Below are 27014 nucleotides of genomic sequence, written 5' to 3'. Positions count from 1 at the left end.
ATTAGACGAAAGAACACCACACTGACCAGTCTATATGCTGCGTCGGGTGATAGGGGCATTTGTGTTCCCTTCACTGAACTCAGGCAATTTCAAAAACTCTTCAGTGATGATTATAAGCAGTCATCTAACAATTTTTTCGTTGTCAGTATTGGCAAGAAAATCTGGTATGTGACTAGTTCTCCCCACCAGTCACGGATAAGTGCGCAATACCAACTCAAAGTAAGTAAGTATGTGCCTAGAAAGGTCATCACTGGGTAACACCATGAGTAACTCCGAACCAAAGCTCTGTGTGGAACGAGTCTGGATACTGTATTATTTTCCAATTGCTGTATCCACAATCAAAGTTTGGCATATCCTTAACTTTATTAAGGCTTAAATGTGCCTCAATCCAAAGTTAATAACCTTTTTCACTTTTCTTATCAAGGCTTTAAGCATGCCTCAGTCCAAAGTTAATAACCTACTGTGGCTTTCAAGAATGCAGATCTTCCCTCAACCCTGCAACTAAGATGCACAGAGTGTTCAAATATGTCCTTTTACCCTTTATTTGTAGCTAAAAAGGGAATGCCCAAATTAAGCCACAGTCCACCTAAAAGTTCTTCTTTCTTTCCACTTGACAGGTTATGCGTCCTTCTTCCTCATCATGGATCTCGTCTGTACACGCTGTGGTTCTTCACTGATGATTGTAGCTTCTTCGCGCTGAGGTGTAAGCAGACCTGTTTCTCCGGTGTAGATCTTTATGTCGCTCAGGAAGATCCAAGCTCACCTATCCTGCAATTTGACAGCAGATGGCGTGCTGTTCTCGACAATGAAAGGACAGTGAATGTGGGGCTCGTCCCACTTTTTCCTTGTATGTTTACGAATCAGGATCTTGTCCCCTGGGTAAATTCTTGGGCATAGAAATTCGGGAGTTTGGATTGTTGAAGCATCTCCTTCTGTGTTCTGTACTGCTGTACACCCTCGTCTCTGCAACTGTCCTGAAATTACAGAAAAACTAGATGTTAAACAGTTCAAATAGTATTGCAATTCAAGTCCTAACACTCATGATGTTGGCTGAGCATCACTTCTAACTCGGGATGGAGGCATTAAAGGAATTCTCATTCTCCTGCCAGTCACAATCTTGTGTGGCGTAAAATGGTAGTCCGAACCTGGTTGGTTCCTTAATGCATACAATGTCAGTGGTAGGCAGTGCAACCACCCTTTTTTCAAAGTAAGCTTCAACTTAGCTATTCTCTCCTTTAACAGGCTGTTGAGCTTTTCACAGAAATTCCTTGCGGATGCTAAGCCGAAGAAAACTTATGTTTTACTCCAAGCAGCGAAGTGATCTGCTCGAAAACTGCATTAACAAAATGAGATCCATTATCCGATCTCATTACTTCACACACCCCCATCTGGGAAACACTTCCCGCACCAAAAACTTGGCTGCACATGTAGAATCTGGGTGCGTACATGGACCTGACTCTATCCATCTAGAGAAAGGACATACTACAACCAAAAAGTATCTGTATCCATTGTAACTTGTATCATGTCGACATAGTCGATATGCAAGTGCTGAAAAGGGCCATTTGGTTTTGGATCACCCCCCTCAATATGTGTAGTGTATGCCCAGCCGTGAACTACTAAAGGGGCTTCTGGATGCCCCATTTTGGTGCTTGGTTGGGGCACCCTGCCCCAGCCTGCAGCCCCGTTTCCTGGCTTCCCTTCTCTCCCTCGACCCACCTCCAAGCCCAGCCCCTGATCCCTGATTGGGCAGCCTAACACTGAGCCTCACTAGGCTCATATGGAGCGCCACTTCCTGCAGCTGCCATTCCATCCGGCGCTGCAGGTGAGTTGGAGCACGAGAAGACCTTCCTGGGCTTCTGGACGCACCATTTTGGTGCTTGATTGGGACCCCCGCCCCGGCCTGCAGCCCTGTTTCGTCGCTTCCCTTCCCTCCCTCGACCCGCCTACCAGCCCAGCCCCTGATCCCTGATTGAGCAGCCTAACGCTGAGCCTCGCTAGGCTCGTATGGAGCCCCACTCCCTGTAGCCGCCATTCCTTCTGGTGCTGCAGGTGAGTTGGGGCACGAGAAGACCTTACTGGGCTTCTGGATGCACCATTTTGGTGCTTGGTTGGGGACCCATGCCCCAGCCTGCAGCCCCGTTTCCTGGCTTCCATTCCCTCCCTCGACCCGCCTCCCAGCCCAGCCCCTGATCCCTGATTGGGCAGCCTAACGCTGAGCCTCGCTAGGCTCGTATGGAGCCCCACTCCCTGCAGCCACCATTCCATCCGGCGCTGCAGGTGAGTTGGAGCATGAGAAGACCCTCCTGGGCTTCTGGATGCACCATTTTGGTGCTTGGTTGGGGCCCCCCACCCTGGCCTGCAACCCCGTTTCCTGGCTTCCCTTCCCTCCCTCGACCCGCCTCCCAGCCCAGCCCCTGATCCCTGATTGGGTAGCCTAACACTGAGCCTCGCTAGGCTCGTATGGAGCCCCACTCCCTGTAGCCTCCATTCCATCGGTGCTGCAGGTGAGTTGGGGCACGAGAAGACCCTCCTGGGCTTCTGGACCCAACATTTTGGTGCTAGGTTGGGGCCCCCTGCCCCAGCCTGCAGCCCCGTTTCCTGGCTTCCCTTCCCTCCCTCGACCCGCCTCCCAGCACAGCCCCTGATGGCTGATTGGGCACCCTAATGCTGAGCCTCGTTAGGCTCGTATGGAGCCCCACTCCCTGCAACCACCATTCCATCCGGCGCTGCAGGTGAGTTGGGGCATGAGAAGACCCTCCTGGGCTTTTGGATGCACCATTTTGGTGCTTGGTTGGGGCCCCTGCCCCGGCCTGCAACCCTGTTTCCTGGCTTCCCTTCCCTCCCTCGACCCGCCTCCCAGCCCAGCCCCTGATCCCTGATTGGGCAGCCTAACGCTGAGCCTCGCTAGGCTCGTATGGAGCCCCACTCCCTGTAGCCTCCATTCCATCTGGCGCTGCAGGTGAGTTGGGGCACGAGAAGGCCCTCCTGGGCTTCTGGACCCACCATTTTGGTGCTTGGTTGGGGCCCTCGGCCCCGGCCTGCAGCCCCGTTTCCTGGCTTCCCTTCCCTCCCTCGACCCGCCTCCCAGCACAGCCCCTGATCCCTGATTGGGCAGCCAAACGCTGAGTCTCGCTAGGCTGGTATGGAGCCCTACTCCCTGCAGCCACCATTCCATCCGGTGCTGCAGGTGAGTTGGCACACAAGAAGACCCTCCTGGGCTTCTGGACGCACCATTTTGGTGCTTGGTTGGGGCCCCCTGCCCCGGCCTGCAGCCCTGTTTCCTGGCTTCCCTTCCCTCCCTCGACCCTCCTCCCAGCCCAGCCCCTGATCCCTGATTGGGCAGCCTAATGCTGAGCCTCGCTAGGCTCGTATGGAGCCCCACTCCCTGCAGCCGCCATTCCATCCGGCGCTGCAGGTGAGTTGGGGCATGAGAAGACCCTCCTGGGTTTCAGGATGCACCATTTTAGTGATCGGTCGGGGCCCCCTGCCCCAGCCTGCAGCCCCGTTTCCTGGCTTCCCTTCCCTCCCTCAACCCGCCTCCCAGCCCAGCCCCTGATGCCTGATTGGGCAGCCTAATTCTGAGCCTCGCTAGGCTCGTATGGCGCCCCTCTCCTGTAGCCTCCATTACATCCGGTGCTGCAGGTGAGTTGGGGCACGAGAAGTCCCTCCTGGGCTTCTGGACCCACCATTTTGGTGCTTGGTTGGGGCCCTCTGCCCCGGCCTGCCGCCCCGTTTCCTGGCTTCCCTTCCCTCCCTCGACCCGCCTCCCAGCACAGCCCCTGATCCCTGATTGGGCAGCCAAGCGCTGAGCCTCGCTAGGCTGGTATGGAGCCCTACTCCCTGCAGCCGCCATTCCATCCGGCGCTGCAGGTGAGTTGGCACACGAGAAGACCCTCCTGGGCTTATGGATGCACCATTTTGGTGCTTGGTTGGGGCCCCCTGGCCCGGCCTGCAGCCCTGTTTCCTGGCTTCCCTTCCCTCCCTCGACCCGCCTCCCAGCCCAGCCCCTGATCCCTGATTGGGCAGCCTAACGCTGAGCCTCGCTAGGCTGGTATGGAGCCCCACTCCCTGCAGCCGCCATTCCATCCGGCGCTGCAGGTGAGTTGGGGCATGAGAAGACCCTCCTGGGTTTCTTGATGCACCATTTTGGTGCTTGGTTGGGGCCCCTTGCCCTGGCCTGCAGCCCTGTTTCCTGGCTTCCCTTCCCTCTCACGACCCACCTCCCAGCCCAGCCCCTGATCCCTGATTGGGCAGCCTAAGGTTGAGCCTCGCTAGGCTCGTATGGAGCCCCACTCCCTGCAGCCGCCATTCCATCCGGCACTGCAGGTGAGTTGGGGCACGAGAACACCCTCCTGGGCTTCTGGACGCACCATTTAGGTGCTTGGTTGGGGCTGCCTGCCCCGGCCTGCAGCCACGTTTCCTGGCTTCCGTTTCCTCCCTCGACCCACCTCTCAGCCCAGCCCCTGATCCCTGATTGGGCAGCCTAATGCTGAGCCTCGCTAGGCTTGTATGGAGCCCCAATCCCTGCACCCGCCATTCCATCTGGCGCTGCAGGTGAGTTAGGGCACGAGAAGACCCTCCTGGGCTTTCGGACGCACCATTTTGGTGCTTGGTTGGGGCCCCCGGCCTGCAGCCCCGTTTCCTGTCTTCCCTTTCCTCCCTCGACCCACCACCCAGCTCTCCCACCCCCCCTGTGATTGGCCCATCCAGCTCAAAATAGAACCCATACTGGCCCTGGCCGGTACCCTTCTCCCCTCCCACCTATAAACCATGATTGGTTATTTGCCCCTTCTTAGCATACCCACCCAGGGCAGCCCTCTGCCCAGCAGCCCCTGCAGCTAAGGGCGGCTTCTACATTGGCAGCTCCAAGACGTCTCTTCAGGTGTCCGCAGGGGAAGCCAATGAAGCCAGCAGTCAACAGACAACAACAAAAACTGTAAGTGTGGCATGGGTGGGGTGTAGAGTAATTATTCTCCTCCAGAAAGCCCCTGCCACTCTACCTTACCTTTCCATAACATAGACGGCCATAGACTTGCACCATGCATACTTAGAGAGATTTGTGACCACCAGCCTAAATCTACTCATGGCTGGACTGTAAATGTTGCTGCATTACATACTAATATACTTGCCAATGTTAACTAGTTCCATACCTAGAGAGAACTATGAAGATTAGCCTGCATCACATCTAGATAGAAATGTGAATGTTAGCATGCGCCACACTTAGTTGGCATTCTTAACCTTAGCCTGCGTCACATCTAGATAGGATTGTGAATGTTAGCATGTGCCACACTTAGATGGCATTCTTAACCTTAGCCTGCATGGCAGCTAGATAGGATTGTGAATGTTAGCATGCGCCACACTTAGATGGCATTCCTAACCTTAGCCTGCGTCGCATCTACATAGAAATGTGAATGTTAGCATGTGCCCCACATAGATGGAATTCTTAGCTTTAGCCTGCGTTGCATCTAGATAGGATTGTGAATGTTAGCATGCAACACACTAAGATGGCATTCTTAACCTTAGCCTGGGTCGCATCTACATAGAAATGTGAATGTTAGCATGTGCCACACTTAGATGGAACTTTGATTGTTACCGAGTGCCACACTTAGATGGAATCGTGATCACTAACCTGCCTCACATCTAGACAGAATATTGAAGATTAGCAAGTGCCACACTCAGATGGAATAGTGAATGATAGCAAGCATCACACCTAGACACAATTGCAAGGAAAGCAACACCAACTAACCAATCCACTAACAATGTCATCCCTCTGCATACACCTCTCAAACTCTAACCAAACACAACCACAAACCTAAACACATCAATCAGTACAAACTTCACTACTCTGCAACAACAAAATAAACCACACATAGACTTGCACAACAGCACACAACGTCTAGCGACCGTAAAACACCCCAAGCCCAACTAGCGGACCCACCGGGCTGAGGCTGCCAACAGCACATCACTGCTCTCTTGCACTTTTCCAGCTTATTCCCACTAACTCACCCCCCTTCTCCCCTTTTCAGAGCCACCAGAGCACCAGGGAACCACTCCGGTGGTGATAGTGCACGGTACAAATATCCTTTAACATTAACATTAACATAACTACTGGCAAATAATACAATTTACCATAAAAAATGCAACATGTTCCATTAGATTTGGTACAAACCAATCTTCAGCAATGGTGACAGCAAGGTTCCCCCTAGTTGTATGTGCTGGATAGTGTAATTGTTCTAGCGCTATCTTTAATAAGGCTATAGGCATTACTGGTTCACTAGTGCTGTCTTGTCGCCACAATGCTTCAGAGGGGTTTAAAAAACACCCTCTTCACTTCCATAAGTTCTTTTCTTCTTGCAGTGCCACCCCTTGAGTTCTACTATCTGTGTTTTAGTCATATGGTTGTATCCCTCGTCCATATTTAATATTACAGTCATTCTTTCATTTACATCATTGGTTTGGACATTCATCATTTCTGTATCTGTATTTACTATGCATTTGGCTTCAGCATCTGCTGCTTGATTTCCGTGCGAGATACAATCTGTCCCTTTTGTGTGAGATGCGCATTTAACGACTGCTATGCCCACTGGGAGTTGTAGTGCCTTAATGAGCATATCCAATAAGGCCACGTGCTGCACTGGCGTGCCGTCCGCTCGGAGGTAGCCCCTCCTTTTCCGGCGTGCTAATCCTGAATGCACTGTCGTCGTCACATAGGCGCAGTCGCTGTACACTCTTACTTCCTGGTCTGCGTGATTCTCAATTGCGAGTATCAACGCCAATAATTCTGCAGCTTGCGCTGAATAATATGATGGCAATCAAGTACTAACGAGCACTTGAAATTCTGCATTTGCCAAATTTTTCACTCCCGCGGCGCCTGTATATCTTTGCCCGTCATTTTGATAGATTCTGGAAGAACCGTCATTGAAGACAATCTCTCCTTCTGCGAGTGCATTCTCCTTTAATCTAGGGAACTCCTCACAGAACTCTTCATAGTTTGCACAATCGTGTATAGGTTCTCCTTCTGTGATTGGCTCAGCTATAAACATAGCTGGATTCACTATTTTTCATCAGACTATTTTAATTGCTGGAGTCGATATGATTACCTCATAGGTAGAAGCCCTTTAAGTTGTCAACATGCCTTTTGGTTTTTCTAAAATTGTAAATAATGCATGTTCAAGAAATAACGTCATGGAATATCCCATCACTATGGGCCTCATTACACGGTAGGCGGTGAGCCATGGCGCTATTAGCGCCATGGCTCATGCCGGTAAAATACCGGCACCGCCTTGGCGGAAAGGGGATTTACCGCCCCATTCCAAGGTTGGAGGGGCGGTAAATCCCCCTTCCGCCATTGCCCTTCCCCATTCCCATTTCTGCCCCATAGGGCTCTATGGGAATGGGGAAGGCGCTAATTACGGCACCGCAATTTTGCGGTGCCGTAATTAGCTCCGAGGTCCCTTAGCGGGTTGGTTTTTAACGCCTGCAAAAAGCAGGCGTTAAAACACCAGCCCGCTAAGGGACCTCGTAGTAAGGCGGTAATGGTTAACGGCCACCGTTACCATTAACGGTGGCCGTTAACCATTACCGCCATCTGTGTAATGAGGCCCTATGTTTGTTGCTTTCTCTGTAGCGAACACGGCAGCTGCTAAACCTTGTTCGCATGGAAAGTGACCTCTCATTACTGGGTCCAAAATTCCACTGTAATATGCAAGGGGTTTGTACCCCAATGTTGTTTTCTCTGTAAGTACTGCTGTCATAAAAGTACCATCTGTGTGCGAAAATAAAAATAATTCCTCTGAATAATTGGGAATCCCTAAAACTGGTGCCGTGCAAATGGCTTTTTTCAGTTTGTCAAACCCTTCTTCCATTGCCTCAGTCCACACGATTTTTTCTTTTGTGGCCTGTGCTATCTCTAATGCCTGCAAAAGCGGCCTAGTGTATGAGCTGTAGTCTAAGACCCATGCTCGAACATAATTACATAATCCTAGAAAACTCTGCATTTGTTTTATCGTGTGTGGCTTGGCTGTTTTTAAAACGGCCTCAGCTCTTGCAGGAGTAACTTTCTTTCCCTCATGTGAAATCAATTGGCTTATGTACAACACTTCTTGTTGGCAATATTGTAACTTTTCCTTGTCAACCTTGTATCCTTTGTCAGCAAGTATAATCATCAGCTGAATAGAATCGTGTCTGTACTCTTCCTCTGTGGTGCTGCAAACCAAAATGTCATCTACGTATTGCAGCACAACACTTTCAAAAGCAATATTGCTCAAGTCCATCCGGAGGACTCTGTTAAACATCGATGGGGACTCACAGTACCCCTGGGGCAGCCTTGTGCTTTTGTCTAAAAGTGAACAATGTCAAATCTTGTGAGTCTTTATGCAATAGGATTGAGAAAAACACATTTTTCAAGTCAATCACTGTGAAATATCGTTCATCACCAGGTATATTACATAGAATCGTGGACGGGTTAGGGACTAGAGGAAACTCAGCCTCTACAATCTTGTTTATTGGCCTTAAATCTTGTATTAAATGCCACAACCCCCCCTTTGATTTTTTACTAGGATAAACTGACGTATTACATGGTGACTCTGACGTCACTTAGATACCTTGGTCCATCATGGCGGAAATTTTCTTGAAAATTCCCTCATCTGCCTCTGAAGACATGGGATATTGTTGTGCTCGAGGTAAAATTGCTCCTGGTTTCAAATTAATCTTCACTTCCCCAACTCCTTTCAGTAACCCTATATCATAGGGGCCTGTAGTCCACAATGAGATTGGCACTTTCGCCATATCTTCATCAAACTATTCAGGGCGCTTCTTTGCTAGCATCATTCTCGGCGGGACCTCTCTCTTAATCATTTTAACCCAATAAGTAATGCACCATCTGCCTCGTGCTGCATTCAACCTTCCAACCTTGCCCCTGGAACGCCTCCTCCCCTTCTTCAACTCTGCAACCCAGTTCACCTGACAATTCCCTGATCCGCTGACCATAAACTGTGATCCACCCCACACCTGACCATCTTGCCTCCTTCAGAGCCCCTCTAAACTGGGCACCGATGAGGTCCATGGTGCAGTCTCGGTGCCTCAATTTCACTGATGAAGAGTTGAAAGTCCTGGTAGAGGGTGTCATGAAGGATGCAGTGCACCTCATCGGTCGTGGCCACCAGAAGGTGTCTGCCTGACAGGGTAACAGGATCTGGGAACCTATCCTCACCATGGTGAATGCAGTCATGTCCAACTGACACACCATGTTCAGGGTTCTATCTCCCAATCAAACCACACACCAAAACCCTTCCTCATTAAAGAGTTCCCATGATACTGGTCAGCTGTCATGTGTCCCTACCCTGTTCTTTTGTGAACAATCATGTCTGGGGGAGCGTGTACTGTCCTGCTCCTTTAGGCATCACTTCAATGCAGCTAGCCAGTTTTGGTAGGACCAAAGCCGTCGCCGAAGCGCCACACAGCCTCTGCATACAGGCCTCATAACGGATTATAGCCATTGTAGAGTATTAACCCAATTTGAGGGTCTCCCGTGAACCAGGTCCTTGTCATGCTTTATTTCAACAACTTACCCTTACTGTCATTCTTCCCTATTGCATTCTGGTGGCTCACCTACCAATTAACTACATGCAAGTGAAACACGTGTTTGTTTGTCCCGACCAGCACCCAATCTGGAAAATGAAATAGTTATGGCATATCAGCCTTCTGCATTCATGCCTGCAGAAACACATAGGAGAATAGTAAGATGATGCTGACTACATGAACAACCACAGTGTCCTTGCCCACAATTGCATGACACACCATGCACAGAAATGACCATTACTGGTCAAACAAAGGTCCGCAAATCCCAGGAAAAATGCTCAACCTTAGCCCTTGATCCCTTATATGAATGCCCTGGTGACATGCATATAAACAATATAGAACCACTCTGTGGCCCAATCAGTTAAACATGTCCTTGCGTGGTGCCAGGTGCCACACCACTTCACCTTCACTGTGCAATAATGACAGGTGAGGACTCACTCTGTATAGATGCTAACTCCACAAAGTACCATGTGTCAGACACTATAGGCAGAAGAGTGCATGGATTGCCAAGCCAGTTTACCCATCACCGCACCACATACCACCCAGATGACTGGAATGCATGTTGTCAGCAACCTCACAATGTCATGCTGCAAATTGACCTGGGGGTCCCAAGAACCAGGGAACCTTCTATGTTTTATTTTCCCAATCAAGATATGTACATGTGACTGCTGGAGTAATGTTAGCCACATAGATAACTACCCCAATGTTATCTCCAATCTGCATCCTGGAGTCAGCACATGGGCATCCCTCTGCCATCCCTTGTATACAAACCACACATTACCAGCATGCCTACACTGTACGCATAGGAGGATAGAATCATGAATGCATACAGCCTATTAACTGTGTAGAAAATCCATTGGACTTGACACATCATGACCTTTTTTCAATGATGTAGTTACACCTGTTTGTTAGGGAGAATTCTTACAAATGAGCTAATTCCCCTCTACCTTAGAGACCCCCAGCTCTTTTTGCTGGACTTTAAGACTTGTAATTTCCAACCTGGAGAGAGTGAGACCTTTTTCCCACTCTCTCATGTATTTTTCTATGATTTAGACTCTGTGGGGGTCATTACGACCTTGGCGCTAAGGGGTTAACGGCACCTAATTACGAGGTCCCTTTGCGGGACCCGACCTGAACGGCTGGTCTGGACCAGCCGTTAAAGTAGGGACCCGCAAAGGGACCTTCGAGGTAATTACGGTACCCCAATGTGCAGTACCGTAATTACCGCCTTCCCCAGTCCCATTGAGCCCTATGGGGCAAAATGGGAATGGGGAATGGCCAATGTTCAATGGGGAATTACCGCCCCACCAACCTTGGAATGGGGTGGTGATTCCCCATTGAAATTTGGCGGACTCGTTACAACACCGGCAGCAACCATGGTGCTAATAGCGCCATGGGTTACCACCAGTGTTGTAATGAGGGCCTGTGCTTCCTTTGACTTTGGAGTCTGACAAACTCCATAGGCATCATCTTTACATTGTGACACACAGCACCTTCAGTGCAGTGACGCAGGGAAGTCTCTTAGATTTCCTAAAGGTTTAAATAGCTTCTCTTGGTGCAACTACTGTTTCCAAGAACAGTGAAGTGAAATTGACTTTCTAGACCCAGCACACACTATCTTACCATAGGGTGCTGGTGGGTTACTTAGTATCCCCTTTGTTTAGTTTCTCATGTAACATTTGTATGTTACCCTTTCTACAATTAATGGCTGGCTGGTGGCAGTGGTTTACTTTTTACTAACATTATATGTTTTTACCGTGGGCTGCAATTGCAGCTGCAGTAAGACACCCATGGGTGCCCATTTTGTCAAAATGGCCCGTCTTGTTTTTTCACCATTTCTTGTTGGAAAGGTCCTTCTTAAGATTTACTCTGCGTGCCAAACCAGGTTTGTTCCCTTTGTTCGATTTGTCTTTGGCGGGATTCACTGGTGAAGCCCGCCTCTGGCTCCAGCATGTCTGGCACGGGCAGGAAGTGAGGGAGGTGCCCAAAACTCCCTGTGATTAATGCCCTTGGTTACAGGAAAGCACCCAAGGGCAATTGGCAGTGTGGCTGTCCTTGCAGGACAGCCACCCTGCGGTGTGATTGACAGCTAGGCTGGAATGAATGGTAGAAACCTGCATAAAAGGTGAGGCTTTTTGGCTTGGAAGGCAGAGTTGACCACTGGACGAAGGAATCCGAAGAAGAACTTGGAAGAGATGCCTGCTGCAACTCCTGGACCCTTGGTTTGCCCGGTGAAGCCCTGCTGCTATGCTGAAGCTCCGAATTTGCCTCGACTAGAGAAGCCCTGCAACTGACGACTTCTCCCCTTGAGTTGGTGGACCAGTCAACCCAAAAGTGAACTCGTTTGGACAACCTCTCGGAGCTGTCTGTACTTCCATTGCTGCTGCAGGAACCGAAGTGCCAGGGAGAGGAACACCAAACCAAGTGCATCGCTTTTAAGCCAGACCCTAGCTCAAGGAAGATCACCCGGACTCCCTTGAAGCAGGACTCACCAAGCCTGGGCCACCTCAACAGAGTGCTGGACCCCAGATGCAAGAAAAGTCCAGCGTGGTATCCAAGAGACTGCAGTGGTGCTATTTGCTATAGACGCGAGGAGCTGAAACCGCGAAGTGCTGCTGAACTGAAGTTTGCCCATTGCTGCCGTTGACCTTCAAGTTGTAGTGCAGGAGTCCCCAGACATCCTCCCTCTTGTCCCATGACTGAGGCCCAGGAACAATAGGATCTGCAGAGCTACACAGGAACAGAAGCCAGCTGGAACCATTTCTTCTAACCAAAGGTATTGTAAAGTTAAGAGGACTTACCGCTTGTTGTGTAGCCTTACTTGTTCTCAGTTGAGACTTGCCTTGGTTACCCTTGCAGAGTTGCTTGCAGCTTTGCCCCTCACAAGCCTCCCAGCGTGTAACCCTTCAAGTGATTTTATTTCTACAAACTTTTCTAAAAACATTGTGCAAGACATTTACTTACCTGCAAAGAAGATCTTCAGCTCCCCTAGACTTTGTTCAACTAACATTGGCTGTTCTGGCTCACTGAGAGGCTCTTCTTACCTCTGACTTTGTGCTTTTACCTTTCCCCCAGGAAAGGGTTCATTTACTTTGCATTGGAGGGTTCAAAAAGTACTTACCAGTTCATGAATTATTTGTTAACCTTTGTTTTATTCCCCTATTTCACCATTACACCAAACTCAGTATTACTCCAAATGTACCAGTGATAAATCAATGTCCACAGTGTCCTAGCTATTTAAGTCACTTCAGGGTGTAGGAAGTGCAATCCCCAATGGGTATCATCTGATTAGAGAAACTAAGAGTGTCTTTTGAAGTATATTTTGAAGTGTTACAGGTTTTGCTCCCTTCTGAAGAAGGCTTATATAACTGACTTTTAAATAAATTAATATTTTTTTAATCAAGAAACCTTGAGCGTAAGAGTTTATTTGAATACTTGTCATTGTGAATCTCTGTGTAAAAACCCTATTGCTCACATTGACCTCTCTTGAGATAAGCCTGGCTGCTTAGCCACACTATCAACCTGTGTAGTACAGACTTATACCAAAGGTTGGGTTATGTATTGCCAGAAGGACAAGGTTGCTGTAGTCTCCCAAAGGAGACTGCACACAATCAGACCTTACACTGTGGATAACTGTCACTCCAGCAAGATCACATGAAGTAGGAGATAGCCATTACAAAGTGATGGTCAAAAGAGAGACGTGCCATATATGTATGCCAAATTGAAAATGTTATGGAGGATTCTTCCTTGGCCTGGGAACAGGCCACCAGGCATAGCCAGGTTGCTTGCCATGCTTCCTGCAGCTCCTCTGCTATGGTCAGTCAATTGGCCTGCATCAAAGTCACCCTCTGCCACCTGATGGTGGAGACCTAACATGCCCGGTCCCAGTTAGGTTTGACTACATGCAGGAGTTTGTGGGAGGGATTCAACTCTTAACTATCCCATCATTCCCCTGTCTGTCACAAACAACTCTGCTGTGCAAGGAAAGGTAGAGCAATGGATGATGGCCTAAAATAAAGTGATCTGAAAAAAACGCCTTCCTGAAAGAGCAAGAGAGGCACCAGTCACCAGTGATGTCCTATGTTGGAAATGTCTGCCTCTTGCTCACTGTTATGACAATAAGCTGACTATGGAAACATTCACGATCAAATAAGGTGTGCGTGTGATTAATATTTTCATCAAGGTTTTGTGTGTCTTTTAATAGTAGTCAAAATACTGGCTTATCAGTGCTGAAGAAATGCTGAGAACTGTTATTGCATGGGAGTTCAATAGACCACAGTACCAATATGTTTCTTTAATCATTGCCTTATTGATACAGATGACATTTCAGAAATGGTGTATATTTAAAAAGAAACTTTCTTTATGCAAAAACACAGAGACAAGGCCCAAGCACCTGGAATAGGTTATCAACATAAGAACCCAGCCTGGGTCTCAAAATACTCAGCCTTGCAACTCTAAAGCTTAAATAAAAATATAACTCAACATGTCCTTCTAATTCAAATTCTAGGTGTCAAGAAAACGCATTTGTTCATTTAAAATATACCATTCTCTTGTTTGTGGTGAAATACAATTGTAAATGGACAAATGCACTGTGAATTCTGGCACAGAAATATTTCTATTGCTTAAAGGACAACTGGAAACTCTACTTATAAGGCATAACTCAGCCCAGAAATGTAGAAAAATGAAACATGAAGCGGACGTACAAAGCTGTTGGTGGCCTGTTCAAACCTGTTCAGAAGATTACACAAAAAAGTCCCCTGCCAGATGCCACTACTGGATTTGGGCAAGGATGCAGCCCTGTTTGAGTCCCGTATATGTATATCTAGGTCTTCACTGAGTTTACCGTCCTGGGTATACCTGACCATCACTTTAGGTGAGATTATAATTTTCAACAAGCCAGGCGGTATTCCCCACTTGTGGAGTTTAAGTTGCAGCCTTTTCTGATTTAGAGTGTCAAATGCATCACTAAATCCATGAAAGCAGAATAAATTACCTGTTTATAATTTGCTCTCCCTTGTTCAACTACTGTAACCAGTGCCATACGATTGATAAGCATAGATTGTCCCTACCCGAACCCAGTTTTGATCGCATTGTATAATGTGATTTTTGTCAATCCATTCTTGAAGCTCATAAAGCAGGTCCCTCCTGATAATCCTAGCGGGCGCGTAAAGCATTGCTAATAACCGATAGTGTTAGGCAGAATCACATGCATTACCCTTTGGGAACACTACACACAATTAAGACTACAGGTGTCAGTACAATTTCACCTTTGGTACAAGCCTGTACTACACAGTTATGTAGTAGCAGTGGCTGAGCAGCCAGACTTATCTCAAGAGGGAAGTGAGCAGTACAAGATGTTACACAAAGGACTTGCAATTACAGTGGTTCAAACACACACTTACTCAAGGTTTCTTGGTAAAAGAATATACATTTATTTACACATTCAGTTGGAAAACATTCCACTAGTAAGAAGCAGCTCAATATCACACAGTAATACACTACAATACTAAACCAATACGTTTCTGAACAAGTTAAGCTACCCTGAAGTGGGACCAAATGGCACTTCAGTTACTTTCAAAAGGGATAGAAAGACAAGGTTGTAAGAATCAAAGCACAATTACTTTCATAGGCAGAGCAAATAGTTTCAGTTCACTACAACAGGAAATTCAATTCAATAGGCCTGGGCCAAAGTCAATGGTTCAGTGTCTTGGATAGGATAGCACAGTTCTGGTAGTAAACGGTTAAGTCTTTGCCAATGTTCTTAGAAGCAGTTTGCCAGAAGAAAAGTTATATGTCAGTTTAGGGGAGAACAAGCCTCCAAAATTGGGAAAGTTTCACAAACTTTCACTGCGGCAGAAAGGATTTCTTTACTGCACTTGCACAGTACCTTAGAATGAAGAAAAGCTGTAGCTGAGGCAGTTGTTCCTCGCAGTTCCTGCAGATCTCGCTGTTCCCGAGCTTCAGTCCTGGGGACAAAAGGAGGACGTCGGGAGGTTCCTGAACTCACAGGGAAGAGGCCACAAGCTTATCAAAATGTCGGTTTAAGATGTGAGTGCCTTAAAGTCCACGAACTGGTTCACAAACCACTGCCACCCGCCATTTCAAGAGGAAAGTGTAACATTTGAGTGTTACATGAGTGTTTAGACACAGGGGATGTTAGGCAACCCCTTCAGCACTCTATAGGAAGATAGTATGTGCTGGGTCTATGAATTTAAAAAGACTATCAAAGTCAATTTAACTTCACATGCTCTGGGGACAGTAATCAGTCCCAGAGAAGGTACATAAACCTTGGGGAGTCTGAAAGACACCCCTGTGCCACTGCACTGAAGGTGCTGTGTGACACACAAGAATAAGATGATGTCTATGGAGTTATCTAAAACTCCATATCCAAAGAACACAAAAGTAAAACACACATCAAAATCCATGAAAGAGTGGGAAAAAAGGCTCACACTCTTTCCAGCTAAAAATTAAAATCCTAGAAATCCAGCAAAGTTGCTGGGGGTCTCAAAAGGTAAGGGAAATTAGCACATTCTTGAGAATTCTCCCTAACAGATAGCTTAAGGGAAGTCTTTGTGGCCCACATTTGTACACTGGTATAATGATGCTATTCATCCAAAAAATGGCCTGTGAGGCTAATGTTATTAAACAATATGTGTAGGAATGCCGCCCCAGAGTTCCTTATTGTCCTTCAATAGTTTATTACACACACCATCAAGTCCAGGAGCATGGGAATTACTAACAGTATGCACAATCTTACTTATATCCCAATTTGTACATGTGTATCTCCATCTAGTGTGGCTAAAGTCAGTCAGAAGAGAGACTGGCACTAAGCATACAGATCCTTTAAGGTGGGAAACCCAGCTCTCACACAAAGACCCCAACAACAGCCTAGGGGTGAAGTCATCACCACTAACCATAGTCCAGAAACGTCTACTCGGATTTTCTTTTAATGCTTCAATAAGCTATTGCTAGCGCTTTATCCTACAAAGAGACCAGTGTGTTTTCAGCCATTCTTTATAGAAAGCTTTTCTCTGGTTAAGCAGCTTGAACTTATTAGACACATTTTTTTCTTGAGTGTCTTTCTCAGGTCTTTCCTGAGAGAATTGTTAGCAAGAGGCAGAGGATCTTTCGTTTGCAATTGCCTGGAGGCAGTCTTTCTTTCCTGCCTGGGATCCCGCCTCTACTTCTCCACAGCCGCTACGTGGAGCGTTTGTAGTGGAGTGTGGTAGAAGAGCGAGTTATGCGGAGGATTGTTTGTTTGCAATTGCCTGGAGGCAGTCTTTCTTTCCTGCTAATTGCTGCCTGGGATCCCGCCTCTACTTCTCCACAGCCGCTACATGGAGCATTTGTAGCGGAGTTTGGTAGAAGAGCGAGTTGTGCGGAGGATCGCTCGTTTGCAATTGCCTGGAGGCAGTCTTTCTTTCCTGCTCATTGCTGCCTGGGATACCACCTCTACTTCTCCACAGCCGCTACGCGGAGTATGGTAGAAAAGTGTGTTTGGCGGTGTTTGGCGGTGTTCGGCGCGTGACAGGCACTGTCGGTCCTCCGCTACATTGAGTGGATTGCCCTTTGGATCCTTCATCTCACGTTCTGAGGTAAGAGTCAGCCGGGCTTTAATCCAACCTGGCAGGCAAGACAATAACAAAAAATAAACATTATAACTTAAGGAAATGTAAACCCTATGTAAAAGCTTCAGGCTATCAACGTGAGGAACGTGCATCCTTGAACAGTAAAAACTGCGACATGTATACAACCTCCTCCTCTGTTTCTACATTCTCTAAGACTTGGCTTGTAAATCTAAAGCTGTTGTTAACTCTGTCCCTATAACAAACTTCTTCAAGAGTGTTGATAATTCGCAAACAAAGGCATGTCAAACTGTTAACACTGGCAGTACTGTTGTGGCTGAAATCCACCAACCTATTGGGGGCATGGGTGATTGTATGCCCCCCGGTTCTTCTTCTGATGCCATTAATGATAATTCCCTGTGGAATTGTGCTACCGTCTGTGTGGGACGAACTGTGCAACCTCTGAAGCAGAGGTTGATATTGATATTGATATTTTATTTCTATCGCGCTCATACACAAGTGTTTCAGAGCGCGACAAGGCAAGGGAAGGAAAACAGGGGAGAACAAAAACAACAATCTTACTAGGCATCTTACTAGGCGCAGTGACATTGAGAACGTGCAAGTGCAGGGTAGAGGGGGAAGGGGGAGAAGTGCATGGAAGGGGGAACAAAAGAAGAGTGCGGAGCGAGAAGGAAAAAAACAAAAATAAAAATAATAATAAATAAAAAGGCAACAAACAATGGGAGTGCAGCCAGCAAGTGGCAAGTGCTGGGTTTATGGCAGCAGGCCATGTAGGTCTGAAAGTGCAGGAAGAAAAGGGGAGGGCTGTATGGGTACAGATATAGACCCCAGTGCAGGGGGTGGCCCGGAGGCAGTGCGTGAGGGTGGCAAGATGAGCAGGTACCTGGGCCCGGAGGACAGAGGGTGGCCAGATGCATGGTGCCGAGGGAGAGTAGAATCAACAGGGGAGAGGAGAGGAGAAGGCAGAAGCAAAGAGGAAGGTTTTGAGGTGCTTCCGGAACCAGAGATGGTTCTCCTCAAGTTTAAGAGTGGCAGGGAGGCTGTTCCAGAGGGAGGCCCCAGCCAAAGACAGAGATCTACCCCCAGCTCATTTCTTTGAGAAACGACTGACCTTGGGGGAGTTAGAGGTAGAGGAGCGGAGTGCTCGAGATAGGAGGTATTTGCAGAGGAATAGCTGAAGGTATGTTGGACCCAGGCCCCAGAAAGCCTTTTGTACAATACAGAGGGTTTTGAATTTAATCCTTGCATCCACTGGGAGCCAATGGAGATATTTCAGAGCTGGAGAGATACGATCCCAGGGCTTGAGGCCAAGGACAAGTCTCGCAGTAGTCCTGTTCTGGATAAGTTGTAAAGGGCGGAGAGTAGAGGCAGGTAGATTAAGAAAGCGGCTGTTGCAATAGTCCAACTTAGAGAGAACCAGACCTTGGGAGACAGTGTGCTTCTGGGGGAATGAGAGGAAAGGAAGAATACCTCTGAGGAGGTGCAGTAGGATGTTTGACTTTTTTGATACATAAGCGATGTGGGCGTTGAAGGAGAGTGTGGAGTCAAAGGTGACACCAAGGTTCTTGGCCTCGCAGGTGGGGATAGGAGGAGGGCCAAGGGAGGCCGGCCAGAGAGTGAGGGGAAAGCAAGGTGATGGTGTGCCAATGAGGAGGATCGCTGTCTTGCTGGCATTAAGACAAAGATCGTTGGCGGCACACCATTCTTGAATGGCAGTTAGGCAATCAGTGATGAGAGAGGTGGAGGAGGTGGCCGAGGGCAGCCTGAAAATGAGTTGAGTGTCGTCTGCGTAGCACTGGAAATTTGAGCATAAGTTTGATTGCAGGTTGCAATGGCTACCACATGCATTATAAACCTACCAACCACACCCCTGAAACGTCATGTCATGTTGTTGACCCATTTCCAGTACTCCCCCTTTGATACCACTATCCGGTCTTCCTAGCTATCAGAGACCGGAAATAACGGTAGCATATGAGGTGATTAATATATCTGATCATAATGAGCCTAACTCTCTACACACCCCGATTGAGTTTAAAGAGAGTACTCTCTCTGAACCATTGCTCTTTCCTGCTATTGGATTAATACATTTTGCCTTGAAAATCTTAATTAAACTCACCGACCAAACATATTATCAAACTATGAAAAATGGCCTAACACTGGACTCCCTTCAGCAAGCAAAAGAGAGTGTCCAACCACTTTGTCCTGTTAAAAATCTCAATAATAGCCATATGGAAATAATTCACGATTCTAATGTTACCACTCATCCAGCCAAAGATATTGAAGCTGCTAACTCGTATAATATCACTGAATCTTCAACTAGATATTTAACTCACAAAGAACGAAGGAAACAAGTGAAAAAACGTAAGCAAAGATCTCCATCACCAGTACCATGTGTTGGTAGTGATGATGAAAACAATGATCATAGCTTACCTATGAATTCTACTGTTACTTCACTCGTGGCTATTAAACCCGTAGCTAAATGCCTCAGGAAACAAGTTAACAGAAAGAAAAAGAGAGCTTCAGCTAAATTGGGAACATTAATGAGATGGCTGGCAACTAATGATAATAATGCAAGGAAGACCTCCACAGTCCCCCCCCAAATTGAACTCCCAACATGTCACTCTATTTGACGCAGGAGAAACTATCATTCATGATATGAGAGGGAATCAACCAGTTGTGAAGCCTGCTCATCGCGGTGGGGGGGGGGGGGCAATGTTGGAAATTCTAACACCATGATTAATGACAATAGAGTGGTAACATTCAGTGAACAAACGGAAACACGGTTACTGTTGGACATTCACTGTTGGAACTTTGCGCCAAAATCCCTGGCTTGCGCATTTTCAAATCGTGTGATTTTGAGTTTGTTCAACCAATTAGATATCAATTTGGTGCTGTCACGCTAGTACATTGTGTTCTCCCAGCAACTGCGGCTGCTATTCGATCTCAGGTGGACTCAATTAATTTCATGGGTTATGACCTAGATATTCCTATTCTTACCAACACAGACTCACAGGCCTGTGTCCAGTGCAGTACCTGTAAAAACAAACCTGGTAAGAACTTAACAAAACAACTTGAAAGTTCTGCTGAAAACCAAGCAGATTGGAAATGGCTCAAAAATGTATTGAGCCAACTGCAAGTGAGTCAACCATGAGCCATCTCTATCGCCTCATGGAACACTCGGGCCACACTCACGTTCTTTGTAAGGGAGGATTGCTTGATAATATTATCAAACACCCTATATTCCTATTACAACAAGGCTAATGTCGGACTTTCACGTGGCCTCTCACTGCATTTATCAACATCAAGCAAAGAAGGGAGAAAAAGGTTGTCCGTATGGTGGTTTACTTATGGGTATTAGCCATGAGTTTTGGTTGAGTGAACTGCCTGATACACTTGAGAATTATTATATTATAGCAGTTAAAATCAAAGGAAAAGATGGCATTTTAAATCCTAATGTGCTAATTGTATATGTATATGATCCTCCGACTAAAGAGTGTACAGAGCTCATACAAGATCAGATGGACTCCATACTCTCAGATTGGGGAGCCATTCAGGGTAATGATATGGTAATCTTGGGTGGTGATTTTAATGCGCACTGTGGAATTTCTACCCTTAAAGCTGAATTTTCTAATATCCTTACAACTAACATCATGGTTAAAAACAAGTGCAATGCGAGGGGTAGAGTGTGGAAAAATGTCCTACATGATTGGGACTTTTGGCATCTCAATGGAAGAACTAAAAGTGATAGCCCTGGCCAATGTACTTGGTCTAATGGTAGCAGCACAGCCACCTTAGATTACATATGTGGGAACACCACTGTACTTAGCTATGGTTCCATGTCATTTCATTGCGGGATGTTTTTTCCGCAGGGTTTTTTACCGTGAATTTTTTAACAAAAAAAAACATCACTTTTTTTTACATTATATTTTGGGGGGAACCCCCAAGCCCCCATTCCATTTAAGTTTTTATCTATTCCCAAACACCCACATCCCATATATATAATTTTCAACCCCCTCAAAAAATAAAATTAGATGGGTTTTTTCATTACGAAATTAGCGGTAAAAAACCCAGCGAAAAAACGTCCCGCAATGATAGGACGTTGTACCCTTAGCTATATGTGTGATTTTGAAGTAGTTCTGATGCCATTTAGTGACCATTCTTTGTTAGTAGCCTCGCTCAATCTGAATGGCATTGATAAAACGAGATGTGGCCCTACCAATATTGAAGTGTCAAATAAAGCGGTCTATACTCCATCTTATTCGAACCATCCACTTTTGGGATGGTGATGCAATTGAGGCCCTTATTTGATGCTGGACTAGTGAAGTTGCCTCTATTCATGGTAGTCCTATCATTGCTAAGAATAAGAGACACATGACTGCATACGACAGAGAAGTGGTGATCAAAAGGCGATAACATCGTCGTGATCTCAGGCATCTGAAGGGCTCCTCGCTACCAAGTAGCAAGTACATTGCTTGCTCTAAATGACTTAAAACCAAGTTCAGAGGGTGGTGTAAGCCATACCATTTCGAAAAAATCAACACTCAGTGGCAGGGTTTAATTTCAACTATTAAAAAGGGCAATACTAGAACTATTTGGAAGATATTAAATAATGCCAGAGAGCAATACTTGCCACAACCATTGAATGCTATTGGTGAACAAATATGGGTTTCATTATCACCGATAGCATGTATGATCCTCTAATGATAGATATCCATCCCTGCTCCATGGGAGCTTGGCCCTTCACATTCAGTAGACAATCTATCATTGAAATATTTGGCAAGCTTAATAATTCAAGAGCTCCTGGTCCCAATGGCTTGGCATCTGCAGTGATTAAACATGATCCTATGAGTTGGTCCCTGATATTAATGGTTTTATTCAATAAAGTGTGCCAGGCTAAAATTATACCCAAATCTTGGACCACCTCCATCATTATTCCCGTTTTTAAAGCGGGAACCAGATCACTGCCCGGCAATTATCGAATTCTATCCCTGTTAGATACCACGAGCAAACATTTTTCTACGATTGTACTCCACCATTTGCAGAGTTGGGTTGATTCGAATAGTATTCTTCACCTTCTGCAGTCAGGGTTTCGGGTTGGGTCCAGTACCATTCTTAACATTAGAATTTTGGATCCCATTATGACTGGGGCCAAATGTCATGGTAATCCATCAGTATACATTACCTTCGTTGATTTTTCGACCAGCGTTTGATGGGGTCAACCGCAATAATTTAGAGAGATCCTGTCCCGACTTGGATGCCCTCTTTGGTTGGTTGAAATTTTGATTAAGCTACATCAAAATAATTCAGCTCTAGTTCGTTTAGACAACAATGGTAGTCTAACTGGTACTATTCAAATTAATAAGGGTGTTAAACAGGGTTGATTGTTGGCGGCCCTGTTATTTAACTTGTATGTTGCCGACCGACTTCGCAGACTTGAGATGCATGCCCATTGTCCCATCAGATTTCAAGATATTTAGTTCACAGCATTATTATATGCTGATGATCTGGTTATAATAGATTATACAATTAAGGGCATGAGAGCAATTCTTGAAGAACTTGGTCGGTTTACAACTGAACATGACATGATCATTAATCTCAGTAAGACCAAAACTATGCTTGTATCGGCACGACAAGTTAACAGACCTGAATCAGTTGGGGTGTAATTGACTATACTACTTGTTACAAATATCTTGGGGTCGAGATGGATTGTAAATCAGGATATTCCACCCTGATTGAGAGGAAATCACAGTGTGCCAGACATATCACCAATTTGGTGTGCAGATTCATCTTACATCATGCTGGGTACACCTACAAAGGTATTATGCTACTATATAAGCAGTGGTTTATACCTGTGTTAGTGTATGGCCTTGAGGCACTTACGCTTAAGAATCTATCTTGGCTAGATAAAGTGGAAGGGTACTTCTGGTGGACAATACTTAACCTATCTCCAGCATGTCCAATTCAATATATCAGAGTAGAATGAGGTCTAATTTCAATTAGGGCTATTGTGCAGTACCAACGAGATCTGCTCCCACTGAAAGCTAACAGCCATCAGCCCAGTGACATGTTGAGGATCATGGGGAAAGGGATCCTTAACATTAAGCATGGTGAGATGTCTGAACCATATAATCAGCTCTGTATGGAGTCATACTTGATCCTGAACTGGTCACTGGAGCTGTCTAAATGTGGGAGATATGATCTCATTAAAAGAGCAGATATATACAAGGCCTGAATGAAAGATTGGACTGATAATTTTGTATGTATGGGAAAACTGCACAATTATATCCATTTGGAAGGTATAGTTCATCGGTACCGTTGTCCCCAACTGTACTTGATAAAATATCCATCCCCAGCGGTACGTCGCTTTAGGTTGCTCATGCGACTTAACCAATTGCCAAAGAGAACGACGCATGGCACCCAGTGGCAGTTGGCTTTGACCCAAAGGAATTGTTGCATATGTAACATTGATAGTAACCTTGAAACAGTCCATCATACACTGAATGCCTGACCTAAATGTATCAACTTGTACAGAGGGATGTATGGTCGGTATGTGCATAATTATGAGCACATTGCATCCATGGAGTTTTGGTATTTATGTCTTAATATGTCATCTGAAAGATTGGTTATAGCCTTATATCATGTATGGAAAACAGCAATGCTCCTTATCAGCTCTGATATAGGAGTTTAATATGTTGATTGACATGCATGTGATATGGCTTATCCTAACTGTTGTTAATGTCCACATTATCATCTATACACAAATTGCAGAAGGGTGAGATGAAATGTGTGTTATTGAAGAACATTTGATGGCGCTATAATATAATGAAATGAGTAGTATCCGTTCTCTGTGAGAACTCATATATGAAATATTTTAGAAATGAAAGTATGCATTTTTAACTTTTTATTTCAACTCTAGTTATAACTTGTGCTTTGTAAGTGTTATGTGAAAACCTGCTGAATTGTTAGAAATTGCCAATGAAGTATGTGCTTACTTTTCATGCGAATGATGAATTGTTGTAAAAGTTCTGTATGAACTATGAACAACAATAAATAAATAAATATTATTAAATAAATAAATATTGTTAGCAAGGTATACATTAAGATCACTGCCCCTGTTTGTTAAATCCATCAAATCATGTTAGTCTCTATATACCTTCATACCCTTAACTTCATATTAGGGAATAATATGCAATTTCGTGTCTACAATTCCACCAAAGTCACTCTCCACAGATATACCATTCTGTGCCATCTGGCCATGTTCAGTAATCCAGGTAAGTACTGGCTTTTAATAAAATCATTAGCTTGTCTTAAGTTGGGAGCATTCCATTTTATCTGGTTTGCCGATTTTATCATATGCTGTCCGCCTCCCATGATAGTTTGCATCCACTTGGCAACCATAGGGAAATGATCACTTTTGTCTCGATAGACAATATTTAACTAGGTAAGAAAACCATAATTACCAATGTCAATACAGATGTATTCCAAAGTAGAAGCTGTATTATGAGAGACTCTAGGAAACTCTTTGGAGTATTCCTGTTACTACAATCATTTAGCATGAGCAGCCCATGGTTGTTCAAGAAGTCAAACCACATCTGTGCTTTAGTGTCTCTGGGGGTCTTTCTCGGATTTGCAGCGTGGATGTTAAAAGTGGTATATCATGTCTCTGTATCCAAAAGGAGATTTTCAACAGGCATTCTAGATTTGAAATCCCCCAGCACCATGATAGATTTAGATAATACAGTGTCCAGTTAATAAGATGTTTACCCACTGCTCTGCAAATCTTCTTGGATACAGTATTACCTGGGGTTTATATACATTTATAATATACATGTTGGCTACTATGCCCAATATGTATCCCCCCATGACATTGCCAACCATTACATTATTGCAAGTGTTTTTAACTTCATCCATGTGGTACTCAGTTTTAAGGCTAATGAGCAGGTCTCTTCTTTGTCTCCACTTCTCCCCTTTCATGGCAGGTTTCTGTATGGTGTTCCGCGCATCCAGAAGAATTTTCAGAGGTACCCCTTGTTTCTTGTAGTGGCATGATAACATATGATGTACTAATTGCAGCAAAACCTTCAACCTCAAAGTAAAGAGAGTGATCATGAGTGTTCCATGATAGTAATGCTAACTCTTTGCAAGGCTCTCACTATTATTTTCTGCTGTAGTGAGATAGGTGGCCAATCCCACCCAGCTTTCATAGAGCCTATTTACCCTACATGTGTCAATGGTTTCTAATCTCATATTCATACAACCATCCTGTCCAATGCCAATCCTAAAGTAACAATTATTTGGAGACCTGTTGATTACAGTACAATCATATCCAATTTTTCTCAATTACCTTGTATAGCTTAAAACATAGTCTGGGCATTGATAGCAGCCGGGAAATGGCCGCTTCTCCCTAAAGCTCTGGATCCCCTTATCCGTTCTTACAGATTGTATGGCGGGATTCCCACACTTAACAGCTGGGGAAGTGGGCTGGGACGTTGCAGATACCCTGGAGGTGCAGGGGCAGAGGTGCAGCAGAGCGCTGCTGCGGCACAGTAGTGACAGTGGTCAGGGGAAGCGCAGCCTCATCCTCCCTCACACGGCATTGATGCAGAGAGACCCCCTGGAGGCAGGATGCACCATGGGTGTGCGCATCAGGGGGTGGGGAGCCCCTTCGGCAGAGCAACACCCCCATGTGCCCTAAGAGCTTGGGAGGGGGGCGAGAATGCTGCACCCCCTGCTCAGGCGTGCACCTCATGGGAGCTTGGAAAAAAACTGCACGGTAAACCACCTCCTGGAGTGGCTGACTTCGGCTTCGCTCAGAGGGCTGGCTGCTTCAACACAGCCAGCTCAGCAAGTCACACCAATAATCTTTGGGACGGCTGGACGAGGCCCTTTTAGATCCAAGCTGAGAGAAGTGGTTTTGTGCCACTCATTGGTTTCTATGCGCATCTTTCAAATGCACTCCCAGCAGCCATCTTGGAGTAGGAAGGATTCTACATGAGGTATGCTGTCTAACACATAATCTGCCCACTGAAATTATTGACAACCAGTTCCGACTATGACGTACATTGTTCTGAAACATTTAACCACTGATGACTACTGAGGAAGAGGAGAAAGAACTGAAGGCGACATCTTAAGAAGTCCGTTGCTACAAGATGACTTCCAAAAAAGCTCCAAAGATTCAAAGGGAGAAGCCTATGTAATCAACCGCCTCCATAATGGTGCCACCACCATCTAAGCATAAGCAGTACCATTGGGTTACCTCAACGCTATGTTGGCAGAGCTTGCCAAAATTCTGCTTGCAATGTCAGTAGTTGATAAGCACACATAAAAAGAAATTAAATCTGTGCGTTCTGACATGGCCCAATTCACTGTCTGCCTCAACTATGTGGAGGAATGGATCTCTACAGAGAAAGACAAGTTGGAAGGCCTAGAGCACCTTCACGGCAGAGTGCTTGAGCTGTAAGCCTCGGTTAATGAATTAGAGGCTAGAAATAGAAGAAATGGTGATGGCACGGAGTTTGAGAAGAGGCTACGATAATTCTTACAAATCACCTTCTCGCCACCCCTGGAAATACAAAGGGCACACCAGGTTTGCTCCCAAAACCGACCAACGTACTCTAGACGAGCCCATTCATCGCCTGTTTTCTGTGTGCGGCACAACTTGCTCAAGTGCTGGTCATGGTCAAGACAAGCCTGATTTGCATATGGTTTTTCCCCCACTGTAATGGCTTTGCAGACTGAAAAACGATGGTCTGGAAGGTTGCCCAGAGCTTTGCCCGTGGTTATGATTTATTCAAAACCTTCCAGCCATCACCTTTCCATTTGGCTAAAGTCACCCCGAGAGGGATGGTA

The 27014-nt window shown here is 45.9% G+C and overlaps 1 long non-coding RNA gene across 1 annotated transcript in view; it reads left to right on the top strand.

Annotated features, from left to right (window-relative positions):
• The window catches only part of LOC138526892 (uncharacterized), an 86652-nt gene extending 61465 nt beyond the window's left edge, over positions 1–25187 (top strand). Inside the window, exon 3 of the long non-coding RNA XR_011283769.1 lies at positions 25145–25187. This is a non-coding gene — a long non-coding RNA (uncharacterized lncRNA). The remainder of the gene's footprint in view (positions 1–25144) is intronic.
• The last annotated feature ends 1827 nt before the right edge of the window (positions 25188–27014 follow it).

Source organism: Ambystoma mexicanum, chromosome 14 (genome assembly GCF_040938575.1).
Source record: "Ambystoma mexicanum isolate Mex_15411 chromosome 14, UKY_AmexF1_1, whole genome shotgun sequence".
Lineage (NCBI taxonomy): Eukaryota > Metazoa > Chordata > Amphibia > Caudata > Ambystomatidae > Ambystoma > Ambystoma mexicanum.
The sequence above is the reverse complement of the archived record's forward strand: the minus strand, read 5'-3'. Positions and strand labels throughout refer to the sequence as shown.